Source organism: Mauremys reevesii, linkage group 6, assembly GCF_016161935.1.
Source record: "Mauremys reevesii isolate NIE-2019 linkage group 6, ASM1616193v1, whole genome shotgun sequence".
Classification (NCBI taxonomy): domain Eukaryota; kingdom Metazoa; phylum Chordata; order Testudines; family Geoemydidae; genus Mauremys; species Mauremys reevesii.
Genome location: NC_052628.1, coordinates 59,198,193 through 59,213,499, shown reverse-complemented (window position 1 = coordinate 59,213,499; position 15,307 = coordinate 59,198,193). Strand labels below are relative to the sequence as shown.

Sequence of the window (15,307 nt, the reverse complement as noted above, 5' to 3'; positions counted from 1 at the left end):
CCAGCAGAATAGAAGTAAGTTTCCTTCAACAAATACATTAGTAAACTGCTCACTTGTAGAAGGGAGAAATGAAAAAGTGTGACATGGTATTAATTTTCAGCAGTCAACTCATCTAAAAAAAATACTTTCCCAGAGAAATCCTGAAAAGCTTAACCTTGAACCCTATTGAAGATGGGTAAAATAACGTAGTTTAGTTCATAAAACAAATCAAGCTAAATGGCTCTTCTGCCTTGGTGAGGTATTCTAAAGGGTCATTTAATTGCATAGAGAATGCCTTGGAATGCTACATAGCAATGCCTTGGGATTACACAGCAGTACCGCGAACAACCACCAAGGCAGTGTTTACGCTTTCCTTTCAGGCATATTTCCTAACTTCATGCAAAGGGAAAATTAAAATGTGTTACATGTAAACTAGGGAGCATTTTAAAAATAAAGTTCCCCACACAAATCTGTTAAAGAAAAAGAACTCATGCATTTCATGACAAATTTATTCAGCAGCTCAATCCCTGATTTTGGCAGCTACAAAACCTAATCTAGTGTTTATTAAAGGGCCCCAGGTTAAGGAAGGAAAGGGAGAATTTATGGTGAGATCTGATACTTCCGTCCAACTGAGAGTCACTGCAGAGGAATGTAGGTATGTAATGCATTTTGTTATGAGTGATACATGTTATCCATGTTATATGAGTGTCATATGTACAGAATAATCATCATGATTCTTCCCTCTTGTTTAAGAAACAGTCGTCTGAGAAAAAAACTCAATTCCCATGTAATGCTCAAATGCACCAATTTATTATTTTGATGGTGCTGTGAAGGGTAAATGTTATAAATAAGAGGCCTGGTTCTCCCCTTTTTACACCAGTTTTATGCCAACATGACTTCAAAATGGTGCAGAAGCAGAATCAAAGTATGAAAATGTGTGTGGTGGGGGGGAAGTCAGCATTTGTGTGTATATGTGTATAAATATATCAATATCAATAACTTCTTAAGTGGCAAGGCCTTGTAAAACACACATACCCTATAAAACCTTACTGTATATTTAAACAACAGAAACATCTAGATGTTAAGAGTCATGTATGGGTTTAGCCATATGTATGAATCCCATTAAAACATTCACTAAATGAACAACTGCAAAGATGTGAGTTAAATCAAAACTCCACCCTTAACTGACCACTTAGTGCCTGGTTTTATAATAGCACCCCTGATCCCTAAACCCCAATCCAGCAATCTGATCCACATTGGTGGGCTCTTACGCCATCATGGAGTCCTAGTGAAATCAACATGGCTAAGTTTGAACAGAACAGATTGCCAAACAAGGGCCATGCATTGTATTTGCCTATTGTTATTAATATTGTGGTTGCACCCAAAAGCTCCAAAACAGATGCAAAGCTTCCAGTAGTCTCATGAGTTCAGGGGGACTATTCACATGTGTAAAGGATGCAGGATTAAGGCCAAAAGAATAAGGAAGACTGACCAGCACAACTTCTCTATATTCATCTTAAAAAAAAATCAATGTTAAAAAAGTACCCCTAAACTTTTTTCTTATTTCAATAAACAAACACAATCTTTTATTAGCACTAAGATTTTTCTACCTTTATTTTATTTAAATCATATATTATATTCAGGAGTATGTGGACAGCACCTAGCACACTGGGGAAACAATCATACACACCAGTATTAATGATAATCAACCTTGTTTTGAGATCTGTTCACTACCTGAGGTTGCATGCAAGTTTATAATGTCTTACTATCATTTTTCATGCTCTTCTGGGTTTTTCAGACTCTTAACAGCATTTACATTCTTTTTTGTCATTTAAATTCAGTTACTGCTTTATTTAAGCAGACTAAAAAAGCCTTTAAAGGGATCTGACCAAAAAATCCCCAAAATTTAGGATTTATAATTTCTTATCTGGTATATACAGATACCTTCCTAAATACATATTTAGTGATTTTTCAAACTGCATTATTTACCTGATTGGAAGGACATCTTTTGAGGAATCGGACAACAGGCCAAATTTGCTACTCCTTTGTACCACTAAAACTAAATGAGTTATGCTGGCCTAAATCTGGTGGTAAGGGGGTGGTGATTCAGGCCTAGTATATATGGATTCATTTATTATTTTTATGTGCTTTATTTTGCTAAGTTTCAGACTAAACTGAACTCTTATTGCTAAGCTATTAGCAGAAAAACAAGGTTTTGAAACCTCTAATAGACCCTTCACTAAAGCAGCTCTAACAGCTGCTGCTATAATTCCTTGAGCTGAGCTCACAAGGAAGCTGACCTCATTAAATAACAAGCACCATAAATAGTGGGTCAGTTTTGCCTGTCTCATATCAACTATATCTGTTCAGGGAGAAAACACGTTAGGCTAGATCCTGTGTTGTATTTTTTGGGAGGCTCAGCACAGAAGATACACCTCAAGAGAGGCACCCACGTTTGCATCACATGGATTTTGAGCTACTGTAGGGGCCAGCATCATCCCTTGAGATTGCCCTAATTTAAGCAGCCATAAATCCAGAATCTCTATAAACCTGCTCTTGCAGCAGTGAATCCTTGCAATGCTGAGCAATACAAGCACATCCCTTCCTAAACTTGGCAATGTCCCATATGCTTACATTGGCCGTATGCTGCTTCTGACTTACTGCCACTCCTCATAGTTCCTATATGCTGCCAGCACAGAATATAGGAGTAGTACGGGGGCTAAAATCTGGTCTATGGAAACCAATTCTGATTTCACAGTGGTTTTATAGCAACATAGCTCCACTTTAGCTTCACTTTAATGGGATTTCTCCTAATTTACATCACTGTAAGAGAAGAATGATACTTATTATACTTATGTTACTGTCATCAAGAGCTGTTGTTGTTACCTTCATGACAGAAGACACTGACAACTGTATTACGTCTTGTGAGTATGAATGAGTTAAAATGGCCAATGTGTGAGTGGCGGTCCTTTCCACTTTGAGTATGTAGCTCGACCTCTGATTACAGTCAGAGCCTGCTGAATATGCCGCTGTTTATGATTCAGCCTCAGTACCTCAAGATCAATATGGCAATTCTTCTTAAACTGAGTAACCCCATTGACTGCTACTTGTCAGTGTGATCCCTCTCTCACTGATGCCTCCTAGCTGTCTACATCAATGCTGCACTGCTTCAAGTTATGCTTCAGTGTGTCCTTGAAGCATTCCTTCTGGCTGCCTCGTTTGTGATTACCCACTTTCAGTTTGGGTACAGCAGCAGCTTTGGCATTCTGGTCCATCAAGAGCTAAACATAGTTAGAAATTTATTTCTAACAATCTATGTGGCTGGCCCAGTGGTTGAGTGGCAGTGCAATATGCTCACTAGCTGGGGGTTCTGAGTTCCAATTCTGCTCTTAGTTCCTTGCTGTTCAGGTAATTAGGGGATAGGAATCATGTTTAGCTCATGAGTCTAGGGAATAGGGACAGCTTTGCGTCACTCTATAAAGACCACCTGTAGCCATAAGGGTGTGGCACAAATCTCTCTGGAGAGAGCTAATCCAGTCCATCTCAATGCACAGATGGTCCCAGTGACCAGATTCTTAGAAGGTGGAGGAGAATCAAAGGAAATAATGACATCCAGGAGCACCTTCTCACGGCTGCTAAAAAAGGAATTCAATGTGCAACAAACATTTTTTTGTGTGAAAAACTGTGATATTAAAGAAGTCCTTCTGTTTACAAATGGTTCCCAACATGTTTCACATAGGGTATGTCTACACTGCAATTAGACACCTGTAGCTGGCCCATGCCAGCTGATTCAGGCTTGAGCTAAGGATCTGTTTAATTGCTGTGTATGGGACCCTTGCAGGGTCCTACAGCCTGGGCTCCAACCCAAGCCTGAACAGCTGCACTGCAATTAAACAGCCCCTTAGCCCAAGCCCTGTGAATCCAAGTCATCTGGCATGGGCAAGCCATGGGTTTTTAATTGCAGCGTAAACATATCCACAGAGGACTCTCAGACCATGCTTTTAAAATCAGACCCTGCACCCAGTCTCCTGTCAATATTTTGACTCTTCATCTCTCTTGCTTGTTCCTCTCCTACAGGCTCTTTTCACGGGATACCATTTACCCTTTGCCATTAAATAAGGAATACAAAAAACCTTCCCTTCTTCCCAGAACTTCCACATAAATCTCAGAAATGCAAAGTCTGCAAGACCACTGCTAGATGGAATTTTGGATGAATTAAGTTTGATGAAAACTGAAAATGAACCCTTAACCCCCATGATAGACAAATAGAACATAAATGTTGCACAGACACCATTCTCCATTCCTTTCGCCCTCTACCCCCATACAAAATCACAGAAATATCATCATATAATGAAGTTAGCAGAATATCATTGATTAGACTTTTTGTATTAAACATTTATGTTAAAATAAACCACATATTTGCAAGGAACTTTAGTTCTACACAAAGTTTTAAAACACAATCCTCTTAGGAAGGATTTTTAATGTATGTAAGAAATTAAGAAGTTCGGCCAATTACTTTGGTCTTTAAATATGAGCCTAAAAAAGGAAAAAGATATTCATATCTAAAAGCCAAGGAGCCTGCCATCTTTTTAAAGTAGGCGAAATGTCACCTTGCTGAGTGTGGGTACAGGCTGAAAGGGAATAATTTTAGCTCTAATGGCTTTGATTGCTCTAACAATATCTCCTAATAGAGTGTCTGACAAACAGCTTCCTGATAAAGCCTCCATATTAAAGCATGCATGATCACGATGAAGGAAGCACCTTTTATATGGCTTTGCAACAAGATGCCAAAGCAAATTGCTGTTGATAATGCATGCACACACACCCAAGGCTGAAACAGAGAAATTGAAAAAAGACTGAAAAGAATCTCCATATAGACAAACCCCACAAATTATGCAGCCTTTCTTGAAATTTTCTGAGAGTAGCCGGGTGGGTGGGGTGGGGATGGCTAAGAATGCAGTGAAACACACCATCATACTTTTCCAGTCTCAAGTACAAAAAATTACAGGTAGGATTTTTGTCTATTTCTCTTTTCTTTTGTATTGCTTTTTTTAACCTGTTCAGACACATTATGATCTTTAAATACAATTTTAAAAACAAACCTACTCTACAACCTCTGAAGTCTTTCATGTTTGCTTTCCATAATCATATACATACATCTGTGCTGCTTTGGATCATTTTTGTGCCTCGAGGACTGTACAATCCCACTTGGAATTCTGCTGTGTTACCACTGAAACGTTTTGACCCTATCATCATATATGTACAGGTTGCACAAATATAGGCATAACGTAAAAAGCAATGAACGGGACAGGGACCAAGAGGAACTCAGTGCAGAATTAATGAAAGCTTTGCAGTATGGTCACCAAGTTACTCCTGACAAATTGCTAGAGTAAGGCCTAAGTGGAAGAGTAGCTAAGTGCCTTTTTTACTAGGCTGAGGATTGCACTTAGGGCCATTTGTCCTCCATAGATCCAGTTTCTGCTCATGCCCCAATCCTCTTATTTGTATACTCCTGAGATAAAGTAAAGGGGAGGACATGCAAAGAATATGAGACTTACTTCTACTCAGTGTGGAGAACAATACATAGCACTAATCTTTAGTTAACCTAAACTTCTCCTTCACTAACTCTTATATTGGAACTAGAGTTCATCAAAAACTTTTCACCCAAACATATTTTAACAGCATTTTGTTTTTCAGGAAGATGCACATTTTTTTAAAAAACCAAAATGTACCAATTTTAATCAAAAAAAATCTGATTTTTGTTAGAAAACTGAAAATCTGGTAACACCAACCATTTTTAGTTTGGAGGCGGGGGGGTGCTGATGGGTTCTTTGGGGAGGGCAAGTTGTTTATTTTTTAAGTCTGAAAAGTTTTGGTTAAGCCATTAACAAAAATAATTTTCACTAAAAATTTTCATAGAAAAAATATTGTTTCCCAGCCAGCTCTTTCCAGAACAGAACAGCCTGGTGCATTCTACTGTGCTTGTTGCAGAGTGCTAGGGACTGGGAGAAGCAGTACTAGAAGATCTAGTCTGGTTGCTAGGCTATTGTGCAGATCTTCTGGGTCTCACCATCCCAAAATGGGTGTGTCAAGGCCACAACAGAGTACTGTTTCTGTTATTCGTCCTGTAGTTCTCACAGAGCACACCAAGATGACATATTTGAACAGGTGCTGAATTTACCATACTCAGACAAGAACACTTCCACTTCAACATGCTTTTGCCAAAAGATAGAAAACTACAGGAGTTCCTTCCTAATATTTCCAGTGCAAAGCCATCATCTAGTTTTCCCATATGCTTTTTTTCTGCTACTGCACACATTGTTGCTTCTACGGCCTCTGCTGATATTCTTTTCATAAACTCTATGGCTACAAATAGAATTTACTACAATCCATGGGAGAGCATTTGTCTCACAAAGGAAACAGTCTTTAATGCAGATAGTCACAAGTGCTCCAGTTTCTTGTAAGAGTCAGAAGAAATGACACTGAATCCTGCAAAGACACCTTTGAGGAGATGGGTCCTATCACTACTTCTTAAGCTACTGTAAGAATGATAACATCCACATTTAACTTGAGAGATTTTCAGAAACTGGTGGGGAGTGGATTCATCATATAAAGAGATAGTTCAGGCCCTTGTCTGGAAATCAGGAAGCTATGCAGCAGTTTTCTTGTGTGACCATAGGTAAGTCCCTTAACCTCTATCACTCAATTTCTCTATAGGCAAAAGGAATTTAACAATACTGCTTCTGCAAAGGGATTTTAAGAATGTGCCACCTATTCCACCATAAGAAAAGAAAAACATAATGGGACAAGTAAACTTACCATCTTGCTGGGAAGATATAGCAAACACATATCTCTTACAATATGGCCACTTTAGAGCTGCAGCAGCTTCTCTCTGCCAAATTTAAAGGGAAAGTCAACAGAAAGGCATGCTGGGAGAAAAAAATTCCTTTGAGAGAGCAAACTTTCACAAATCTAGTGGATTGGAGACAGTTATGAAATAATGTGTCCCGGGGGAAGAGAGTCTGTATTTTATATATCAGCTGAATATTATAGGGGGTGAGGAGGCAGTTAAATTAATGAATGTTTGTAAAATACATTTAAAAAGGTATTTAAAATTATATATAGTTGATTTTCTCTTTTTTCCTTACCCTTTACAGGTTGTGTGTATTCTTACGTTGTAAGATTTTGGGGCAGAATATGTTCATCTCTCTGTTTGTACAGCACCTAACACAGGCAGAATGGGGTCCTCTGTGTGCTACTGTGAGATAAATAGTTAATCGTAGTAACTATGAGGTACTTAGAAATATGGTAATAACGGCTATGGAAAAATATAGAAATAAAACATAAAGATGATGCTAGTAAGTGGTGGAGTGAAATACTGAACACTTACTCCATTTTAATAGAGAAACTATTGAAAGAGGCTCTCTAAAGTTTTATTGTCTTTTACTTTTTGTGTTTTTTCTCTGCTTGCAATATCAAAAACTATTTTTGTGTCTGATTCAGTGTATGTTATGCAATCACCTCTGTACCCCATAAAGAGAAGACATGATTCTCTTAAAGCTCTCACTTGAGAGCCAGGCTTAAGCCGTAGAGATTCATTTGTTTCTCTCTCCTGCTTCCCAGTGTGTTGGTTAAGAGTGTGGCTGTTGTATAAGTGGCGGCTTGCATGCGATTTGGATTGCTGTGGGCCTCAGATGCTTAGACTGTGCTTCCTCTGTCTGCAGGAAAAAATGTAGCCTCTGGTCAGTGTGGTACAGAAGATGTGGGTCTGTGATAAATCCCAGCCTTAGGGTCTATCACAAGCTGTAGAGTCATGTTTTTGTCTGTGGAGGTCTCTGGTTCAATCCCTAATGTGTCAGACAAAATTGAGGCCATAACAATTATTGCAGGGGAGCGGTAGCAACCCCTATATTTTTGTTCCCCAACACTTTCCATTATAAATGATTCTTGTGGCCATTTTTTGTTGAGGGGACGTGGGGAGAACCTTTCGTATCTCCATTGTTTTCTGAAGGTCCTTGCTATTTAGCAAGGGAACACATTCAGGCTACAGAATCATAGAAGATTAGGGATGGAAGAGACATCAGGGGATCATCTAGTTCAACCCCCTGCTCAAAGCTAAAACATCCCAGCCAGGGCTTTGTCAAGCTAGGCCTTAAAAACCTCTAAGGATGGAGATTCCACAACCTCCTTAGGTAACTCATTCCAGTGCTTCACCACCCTCCTAGTGAAATAGTTTTTCCCAACCTAGAACTCCCCTACTGCAACTTTAGACCATTGTTCCTTGTTTTGTCATCTGCCATCACTGAGAACAGCCTAGCTCCATCCTCTTTGGAACCTCCCTTCAGGTAGTTGAAGGCTAGGGTGACCAGACAGCAAGTGTGAAAAATCAGGACAGGAGGTGGGGGGGGAATTGGAACCTATATAGGAAAAAGCTCCAAATATTGGGACTGTCCCTATAAAATTGGGACATCTGGTCACCCTACTGAAGGCTGCTATCAAATCCCCCCTCACTCTTTTCTTCTGCAGACTAAATAATCCCAGTTCCCTCAGACTCTCCTCATAAATCATGTGCCCCACCCCTCTAATCATTTTTTTTTTGCCTTCTGCTGGACTCTCTCCAATTTGTCCAAATCCTTTCTGTAGTGGTAGGCCCCAAACTGGACACAGTACTCCAGATGTGGCCTCACCAGTGCCGAATAGAGGTGAATAATCACTTCCCTCAATCTGCTGGCAATGCTCCTACTAATGCAGCCCAGTATGCCGTTAGCCTTCTTGGCAACAAGGGCACACTGTTGACTCATATCCAGCTTCCCATCCACTGTAATTCCCAGGTCCTTTTCTGCAGAACTGCTTCTTAGCCATTCGGTCCCTAGTCTGTAGCAGTGCATGGGATTCTTCCTTCCTAAGTGTAGGACTCTACACTTGTCCTTGTTGAACCTGATCAGATTTTAGCCCAATCCTCCAATTTGTCTAGGTCACTCCGGAACCTATCCCTACCCTCTACTGTATCTACCTCTCCCCCCACCTTAGTGTCATCTGCAAACTTTTCTTTTCTTCCCTTGAAATTCTCTTCAGATTTGGCTGAGGCCTGGTCTACACTACGCGTTTAAACCAGTTTAAGGAGCGTAAAACCGATTTAACGCCACACCCGTCCACACTAAGAGACCCTTTATATCGATATAAAGGGCTCTTTAAACCGGTTTCTGTACTCCTCCCTAACGAGAGGAGTAGCGCTAGTATCGGAATTACCATATCGGATTAGGGATAGTGTGGCCGCAGATCGACGGTATTGGCCTCCGGGTGGTATCCCACAGTGCACCACTGACCGCTCTGGACAGCAATCTGAACTCGGATGCAGTGGCCAGGTAGACAGGAAAAGCCCCGTGAACTTTTGAATATTTCCTGTTTGCCCAGCGTGCAGCTCCGATCAGCACGGGTGGCGATGCAGTCCGAAATCAAAATAAAAAAAGAGCTCCAGCATGGACCATGCGGATGTGATCGCAGTAAGGGCAGGCAAATCTGTTCTATCAGCGCTCCGTTACAGAAGACGAAATTCAAAATCATTTTTAAAAAATCTCCACACAGACGCCATAGCAGGGACTCAGCGCACTGCTGCGTGACAAGCGTAACGGAAAGCCAAAGAATCAAATGGACGCTCATGGAGGGGGGACTGGAGCGGGGACTGGAGGACTCAAGCAATCCCACAGTGCCTGCAGTCTCTGAAAAGCATTTGCATTCTTGGCTGAGCTCCAAATGCTTCTAGGGTCAAACACAGTGTCCGCGGTGGTTCAGGGCATAGCTCGGCAATTTACGCACCTCCCCACCCACCCCCAGAAGTGAAAGGGAAAACAATCCTCTCTTGATTCTTTTACATGCCACCCTATCTTTACTGAATGCTGCAGATAGATGCGATGCTGCAGCAGTCAACACCAACATCCTTGCTCCCCCCCCGCCATGGGTGGCTGATGGTGCAATATGGCTGATATCCATCGTCATCATCAACCTATTGGCACATGGGGCAGTGCAAAAGGACTGGTAACCATGCCGACTAGCATTCAGTGAGGTCAATCATGAGCGCCTGTGTAAAAAGCTCCTGATTTTTCCTGGTAGATGGTGCAGTATGGCTGGTAACCGTCTTCATCATAGCAACAGGGGGCTGAGCTCCATCAGCCCCCGCCCTTCATGTGTAAAGTAAAGATACAATTGTCCCTGGACTAGCAGCGGGATGCTGGGCTCCTCTCTTCCACACTGCTTAATGTCCTGTCTGGACTATCATAGCAGCTGGAGGCTGCCTTCCACTCATTTCTCACTAACAAGTCACTGTGTCTTATTCCTGCATTCTTTATTACTTCATCACACAAGTGGGGGGACACTGCTACGGTAGCCCAGGAAGGCTGGGGGAAGAACGGAATCAACAGGTGGGGTTGTTGCAGGAGCACCCCCTGTGAATAGCATACAGCTCATAATTTCTGCGGGATCTGACACAGAGCAGCTGTGCTCTCTGGTTCTGTGATACAGTGGTTCTCTAGTACACTTGCCCATATTCTAGGCAGGACTGATTCTATTTTTAGATACCAAAAAGGAGGGATTGGCTCAGGGAGTCATTCCCAATTTTGACTTTTGCGCCCCTGGCTGATCTCAGCCAGGGGCACTTATGACAGCAGCAAATGGTGCAGTGCAAAAGGACTGGTAACCATGATCATCTTATTACCAATTTATGGTATGGTAGATGGTACAGTATGGCTGGTAACCATCTCTGCTGTCATGCAAAAGCAAAAGCATGCTGCTGTGTAGCGCTGCTGAATCGCCTCTGTCAGTGGCATCTAGTACACATACGGTGACAGTCACAAAAGGCAAAACAGGCTCCATGATTGCCATGCTATGGCATCTGCCAGGGCAATCCAGGGAAAAAAGCCACGAAATGCTTGTCTGCCGTTGCTTTCCCAGAGGAAGGAGTGACTGACGACATTTACCCAGAACCACCCGCGACAATGATTTTTGCCCCATCAGGCACTGGGATCTCAACCCGGAAATTCCAAGGGGCGGGGGAGGCTGCAGGAACTATGGGATAGCTATGGAATAGCTACCCACAGTGCAACGCTCCAGAAGTCGACGCTATCCTCGGACCGTGGACGCACACCACCGATTTAACGTGTTTAGTGTGGCTGCGCGCACTCGATTTTATACAATCTGTTTTGCTAAACCGGTTTATGTAAAATCGGAATAATCCCGTAGTGTAGACGTACCCTGAGATATCAACTGTTAATCACCATTTCCCTTCTGTTGCTTTTGTTCTTCAGGAAATTTTGGCAGACTGCCAAAATAATAACTGTGCACACAAACATTTTAAAACCAGGTTCATACTGTTACCAAAGCAATACCAGCAGCACTTGCTATATTGGGAACTGCCAAAGCAGCACTTGGATGGGGGATGAAGGAAAAAGTTAGACTCCCTGGACTCAGAGACCCATTAAACCACAAGTGTCTGAATTGGGCAAGGCTCTCCCCCCTCTACACCCTGAGAAACCACCCCTGAACCCAGCACCTGGCTCGAGTGACCCATTTGCTCACACCTCTATCCCTGAGGGGTATCACATAGGGTAGACTGTCAGGGGAGAAAGCAAGATGGGCTGGGTTGGTCCCCCAGCTGATCACCTCCAGATAACAAAATTCTCCTGTTGCTAGGTGATGTAGTTAGTCAAATAGCTCAAGTGAAGGTTGTTTGTGCTGTGATGTTACTGGTGTGGGGTTTAAACCTCACTGATAATAAACATGATGGGTTTGTTACAGATACATAGGTGTATATTTGTTTTTACATGTTTCCTTTTAAAAATTACATTAAAAGAACATTATTTACGTTGCAAAAACAAATATTTTTAAGTTAGGAAAAGTCAAATATATTCTACCTCCTTGTGCATATCGATTCTGACACAGTCTTTAATTACATGGTCTCATAGTATTTTTCTCCTGCCTCTTTCAGGGCACAAGAGGGATACAAAATTAAGAGCATAATTAAGGTTGCATGGCACACCAGAAATCTGGTACTTCCTAAAGTTTGAGTGCTTGACTGTGTAACCTAAATCTTTCCTTTAATGTAGGTTTTTTTGTAGTCTATATTAGGGCTGCACACTGAATTGGGCATTTGGGACTTTCCAAGTGACAATGCTCAGAAGTTTTTTTCAAACATAATACTTTTAAAGCTTCTAAAGCTGTCATTGCTTCTGTCCTCCCCTACTGAGAATCCTAGCGGGTGGCAGTGATGTGGCAAGTTCTCTATGTACTCAGTTTGTTCACTAGAATCTATACAGGTTTCAGCTGACAGGTCCTTATGTTCATACATCTTTGTGTACCATAGAGTCATAGGAGGTCACAGAACAGCTCTGGGATTAATAGGCCTTATGCTGAGCACTTGCCACTTCCAATGGCTTCAGTTTAAACATTCTTTTAGACAGGAACATGGTGAGAAATAATTGTTTCCTGTGGATGAGAATCTCAGAAAAACTGTAGGAACAACAGAACATATTGACTGATGGGGCTTAGACTTAGGACCCTGTTGGTGGACTATCCAAACAAAAAATACATTAATTATGTTTTGGAATGGTTGACTTTTGGATCCCATTTGAAAGAGATAGAGATAATGCACAGGCAAATAATGACATTTAAAATCCATTAAAGGATTTGAACAGTTCACAAAAACAAAAATACAGGCAGAACTAGCAGTTAAAAGGATGGCTGGCCCCTTTGTGATTTTACCAGTCCTGGACCTGTTTCTTTCCCAAAGTTTGGTTTCTAAAAAAGCTAAAGAGAATACAGTGTTATATACCATTTGTCTTACCCTCAGGGCTCCTCTGTTAATGACAGCATTGATCCCAGTCTATGTTGATCCCAGCTCGATATTCCTCATTTGATACAGCAGTAGCCATGACAAAGAGATGTGGCCAAGGAGCACAGTTAGCAAAGTGTGACATTAAGTCTACATTTCGGGTTGCTTCCTGTCCATCCAAAGGATTTTAACTTGTTTAGTTTACAGTTTGAAGGTTATTAATGTTTCAATCAATATTTGCCCATGGGCTGTTCCATCTCATGCTCAGTTTTTGAAAAGTTTAGTACAATGCTAGAATGGGCAGTTTTGAGAATAATAGGCTTAAAACAGGTGGTTCATTATCTTCTCTTTGCAGGAAAACTGGGAACAGGTGAATGTGTTGAATTTTGAAGTGTTTTTCCTAGGAATGGCACCGTGACCCGGGGGGGCCTTCAGTGCCAACTGGCAGAGGGTTCCCCATACCATAACTCAGCAGGCCTGACACACTCATTGCCCCGACTCACTCATTGCTCCAGCACACTGTAGTCATAATCTTTATCTACCAGGTGTCACGTAAGGTATCATATGCAAATCAGTAACACGCTGGTCATTAATATTATTGTGTGATGTATATATGGGCTGTGTACTGGAAATATGTTCTTTAAATATAGAAATATGCAAGCAGTGTGTACGCTCAGCCTGTCCTAGACAAAGGAATGTTGTATTGCCTGTTTTCCTGTGTTGCCAATGTGAATTGAGCCAGGTAAAACCTCAGGGGACAAAGAGTACATCTACACATAAGCTAAGCAAAGCCATCAAGCTAAATGAGTGGTGGAGAATGGAGCCTCCACCCCCAGGAAGCTTTCCTGGCTCTTGAAACAGAGACAATAGATTTGGGGAAATACAAGCAGAAAGAGAGAGCCATTTTGGCATCCATCACCAGGGGGATATAGGAGGAGCAGCGCCCTTTGAGCTCAGTGCTGCGTTTTAAACTGCAGGGCGAAATCCTCAGCTAACCTAACAGGCTGGTGTGTGCTCTGCCTCTTTGGAAGCAGCAAACTTCTGTGAGTATCCCGTGAGAGAGATTGAACACTGCTGGGAGCATGCTGCTGATGTCTGGGATCTGAACTGATCTGCATAGCACAGAAGCACCCAGGGTACAGGACAGGCAGTGTCAGAACTCCTTCCTGGTCTGGGTGAACACTCAAAGCATCACAGGCACATGAGGGTCCCGCTGGCCACTGAAAAGACAGAAGACCAAACACAGAAGTTGATGTATTTTGGGGAATGTAGTTAGACACAATGCAGAGTTTATCAGAGCTATCCAGGGATAAGGCAGATAATCTACGAGCATTGATACAGGTGATGATAGAAAGACTACACTCAGCCAGTTACAAGTGGCCTAAGGACACCTGCATTTTGCTTGTAAGTTAGTTGCTCTGGGCAGGGATTTTTGTGCCTGGTTTCCATCCCCCCACTGATGGGGTCATGGAGACTCAATATTTCATCAGAGTAACAAGGGATATGAATGCTGACTTGTCGGTATAGGGGAAAGTCCTTGATCAGTTTAATGGGGTATCCCTCTGGCAAGCTAATTGGACAGTGCTTCAGGTACAATCTGATGCTTCTGTGGGAATCAGTTCTGGAGTATACTTTCAAGGGAAATGGTTTATACACAGCAGTGGTCAGTGGACTGAACAGCACAGGGTATAACATATATTGGTGGCAGTCATTATCTGGGGTGAGGAATTCACAAATAAGTGGGCTTGTTTCTGGGGTGACAGCTAGGCAGTGGTTCTTATAATCTATCAACAGTCAACAAAATTGGCACAGGTAATGAAGCTGGTGAGGGCATTTGTTTTATTTTGCCTTTCATTTAACATATTCTGTGCAGTTCATGTTCCAGACATACTTACTTACAATGCCTTACTTACAATACTTATAATGGCATTGCTGAAACACTGTCTTAATTTCAAGAGATCAGATTCTGGGTATTTGCTTCACTTGCCAGCCGTGACTTACTTACAATGCCTCCCCAACTCGTGGTGCCTTGTCTCATTACAGTTTATGATTTAAAAAAAAACAAAACCCTATTGCTCCCCCGACTTTCTAGTTTAACGGCTTGTTTGGTCAAAGTTGCAGAATATAGCGATCAAGGACTTCATTGTGTATGGCTCATCCCTGAGGTGTGATATGTGGCATCCCAGCTTTGGTTTCATGCATGAGCTGGATGGGCCTTACACACTTAATTTCATGTTGCAGGTTAGTGGGCATTCCTGGCCTTAGCCGTCACTAGCCACACCAGGGTTTACACTAATGTTGTGGTTTATGATTGCAGGAGAAATTGGGAGGAAGGTCAAGGTCTGGATCTGTGAGCATTCTATTGTACACTGGGCCCACAAGTGGGCAGCCAGGTCAGCAGTTGGATTGTAAGTGCGCTTCAAGGCTGAAACCATTTGGCTTCAATGGTATGTCAGATGGGGCATGCGCTGGGACCCGCTCATGCCCCTGCTGCACTCATTGATG

General features: G+C 42.0%; 1 long non-coding RNA gene across 1 annotated transcript in view; it reads right to left on the bottom strand.

Annotated features, from left to right (window-relative positions):
• LOC120407465 overlaps nucleotides 1–6,868 on the bottom strand; it is a 100,789-nt gene extending 93,921 nt beyond the window's left edge. Inside the window, exon 1 of the long non-coding RNA XR_005599990.1 lies at nucleotides 6,799–6,868. This is a non-coding gene — a long non-coding RNA (uncharacterized LOC120407465). The remainder of the gene's footprint in view (nucleotides 1–6,798) is intronic.
• Nucleotides 6,869–15,307: the final 8,439 nt, after the last annotated feature.